This window comes from Capricornis sumatraensis, chromosome 4, assembly GCF_032405125.1.
Source record: "Capricornis sumatraensis isolate serow.1 chromosome 4, serow.2, whole genome shotgun sequence".
NCBI classification, from domain to species: domain Eukaryota; kingdom Metazoa; phylum Chordata; class Mammalia; order Artiodactyla; family Bovidae; genus Capricornis; species Capricornis sumatraensis.
The window spans coordinates 131184804-131188236 of NC_091072.1; the positions used below are offsets into that span (position 1 = coordinate 131184804).

At 38.6% G+C, this 3433-nt stretch overlaps 1 non-coding gene across 1 annotated transcript; it reads right to left on the reverse strand.

Annotated features, from left to right (window-relative positions):
* Positions 1-1173: 1173 nt before the first annotated feature.
* TRNAK-UUU (transfer RNA lysine (anticodon UUU)) lies at positions 1174-1246 on the reverse strand. Its single transcript has one exon. It is a non-coding gene; the product is annotated as a tRNA-Lys (tRNA).
* Positions 1247-3433: the final 2187 nt, after the last annotated feature.

Here is a 3433-nt window from a genome sequence, read left to right on the forward strand (position 1 = left end):
GATGAAACACAAGCTGGAATCAAGACTGGTGGGAGAAATATCAATAACCTCAGATATGCAGATGACACCACCCTTATGGCAGAAAGTGAAGAGGAACTAAAAAGCCTCTTGATGAAAGTGAAAGAGGAGAATGAAAAAATTGGCTTAAAGCTTAACATTCAGAAAATGAAGATCATGGCATCTGGTCCCATCACTTCATGGGAAATAGATGGGGAAACAATCAAAACAATGACAGACTTTTTGTGGGCCGGGTGGGGGGGCTCCAAAATCACTGCAGATGGTGACTGCAGCCATGAAACTAAAGGACATTTGCTCCTTGGAAGAAAAGTTATGACCAATCTAGACAGCATATTAAAAAGCAGAGACATTACTTTGCCAACAAGAGTCCATCTAGTCAAAGCTATGGTTTTTCTGCTAGTCATGTATGGATGTGAGAGTTGGACTACAAAGAAAGCTTAGCGTCGAAGAATTGATGCTTTTGAACTGTGGTGTTGGAGAAGACTCTTGAGAGTCCCTTGGACTGCAAGGAGATCCAACCAGTCCATCCTAAAGGAAATCAGTCCTGAATGTTCATCAGAATGACTGATACTGAAGTTGAAACTCCAATACTTTGGCCACCTAATGTGAAGTACTGACTCATTTGAAAAGACCCTGATGCTGCAGAAGATTGAAGGTGGAGGAGAAAGGAAAGACAGAGGATGAGATGGTTGGATAGCATCACAGACTGAATGTACATGAGTTTTTACCAAGCTTCGGGAGTTGGTGATGGACAGGGAAGCCTAGCGTGCTGCAGCCCATAGGGCTGCAAAGAGTCGGACACAAATAAGCGACTGAACTGAACTGAACAATGCATCTGAGGCCTGGCTTCAGTACCCTGAAAGTGAAAGTGTTGGTCACTCAGTCATGTCTGACTCTTTAAGGTCCCATAGACTGCAGCCTTATGGACAGCAGAGTCTGGTGAGCCACAGTCCATGGGGTCGCAGAGTCGGACACAGCAGAGCAACTAACCCCTTAGACTATAGCCCTGTAACCAGGATAATCTCTCCATGGAATTGGGTAGCCATCCCTTCCCCAGGGGATCTTCTCAACCCAGCAATCAAACCCAGCTGCCTAGCATTGCAGGCAGATTCTTTACATCTGAGCTACCAGGGAAGCCCTCAAAGGGAACTATGCTGCCTGAACAGGGACTTGAACCCTGGATCCTCAGGTTAAAAGCCTGATGTTCTACCAGTTAAGCTATTCAGGCAGTGCCCTGGAGGGTTGGTAAATGGTACATTTACCCAAAGCTGTCATATGCAGTTGGGAACAGTTATGAGACCCAATTAAAATAAATAAATAAATTTTTTAAAGTTATGTGAAATATCTTTATATCATCCTATGAAGCAATCTTTAGTATCTTGTTAAGTAAGGTGGGAAGGAAAAAGGTATAAAGCATATTAGCAAAAGAAGGCAAAAGATGAATATAAATACATTTTTCTTATGTTTAAAAACTGGGAGGAGAAATCAAAATTGTTTCCAAAATTCACCCACAGACACAAGAGGATGACAGAGTGGAGGATTCTGAGACAAAAGTTAGGTTTTTTTAACTACGCATTGTTTTTTTGGATTTGATTTAGGAAATATATACAAATGTTACATAATTATTAACAATTTTTTAAAACAATTTCTAAAAATAGAAAACTAAATGAAGCAAATGAACTTAACTGCATATTGATTTTGTATCATAACCACACAGAGAGTAACTACTTCATGTGATTTGAAAACAAAACTAGTACTAAATTATCCAAAGGTTTTAAGAACTACAAAAACATAATAAGCTATTGCCATTTATCATATTCTTGTTGGTAGTCTTGATATTGTTACTCTGAGAACATTTTGTGTATACTGTGGGTTAAAACAAATTAACTTTAATGTTGTTGAGAATTTAACGTGAAAGAAAGTAGATACAGATGTAAATAATGTAAGAGTAAAGAAAAGAATCTTAGTCCTATAGTTAAGTTGGGAGAGTCAAAATAAGTTCATGAAAATATTTTCTATTTTTCTTGTTATGGTTTTGCAGATACACCCATCATTTAAAAATGCACATTTAATTTCCAAATACATGGGGTTTCTTAAGTATCTTTTATATTAATTCCTCATTTTGATATTCAGTTCAGTTCAATCACTCAGTCATGTCTGACTCTTTGCAACCCCATGGACTTCAGCATACCAGGCCTCTCTGTCCATCACCAACTCCTGGAGTTTACTGAAACTCAAGTCCATTGAGTCAGTGATGCCATCCAACCATCTCATCCTCTGTTGTCCCCTTCTCCTCCCACCTTCAGTCTTTACCAGAATCAGGGTCTTTTCCAGTGAGTCAGCTCTTCACAACAGGTGGCCAAAACACTGGAGTTTCAGTTTCAACATCAGTCCTTTCAATGAATATTCAGAACTGATTTCCTTTAGGACGGACAAGTTGGATCTGCAGTCCAAGGGACTGTCAAAAGTCTTGTCCAACATCACAGTTCAAAAGCACCAATTTTGATATTAATTTCTCATTTAAATGCTTCTTCTCTGCAATCACCCCCTGCAGTTTGTTTGTTTGTTTGTTTTTTGGTCTCCTAACTTTATTGAGGCTTTCAATGGCTAAGTCAAAGAGCTTTCTTGGTAAATGTCACATAGCACTTGAAAATATGAGGACTATTTTCAAATATCTTTTGATATTGATATCTAACATAATCCACAGTGATAAGAGAACAAACTCTGTATGATTTCAGTACCTTTAGACCATGAAATTTCTGCACTTCATTTTATGGCCCTGGATATGTTCCAGTGTCTTCTAGTTTATAGTCTATAGGAACTTGAATAGAATTTGTATCCTCCTGTTGTGTGAAAATTGTTGTTTCATGGTGCTTTTCAGGTCTACTATATCCTTCTACTTTTCTATATTTTCATTCTATTAATTTTTGAGAGTCTGATATTGAAAATCCAACTAAAAGTCTTAATTTACCTACTCAAAAAAGTTATAACAAATAGTGTAACTATATGTAACTTTGTTCTGTACGTTCTAAGGTTTCTAAAAATGCATTATCACACTTCCATAGTTTGAAAATAAAAAAATAAAGAGAAAAAAATGAGTTCATCAAATATATTGTCTTAAAATATACATATGTTTCTTAACTCTAGCCCTAAAGTTGTGTGTGTGTGTGAAGTCGCTCAGTTGTGTCCGACTCTTTGTGACTGCATGGACTTTAGCCTACCAGGCTCCTCTCTCCATGGGATTCTCCAGGCAAGAGTACTGGAGTGGGTTGCCATTTCCTTCTCCAGGGGATCTTCCCAACCCAGGGATTGAACCCACGTCTCCCACATTCCAGGCAGATGCTTTAACCTCTGAGCCACAAGGGAAGCCCATAGCCCTAAAGTGGTACCCAGCATCAACCCAAGCCTACAGAGG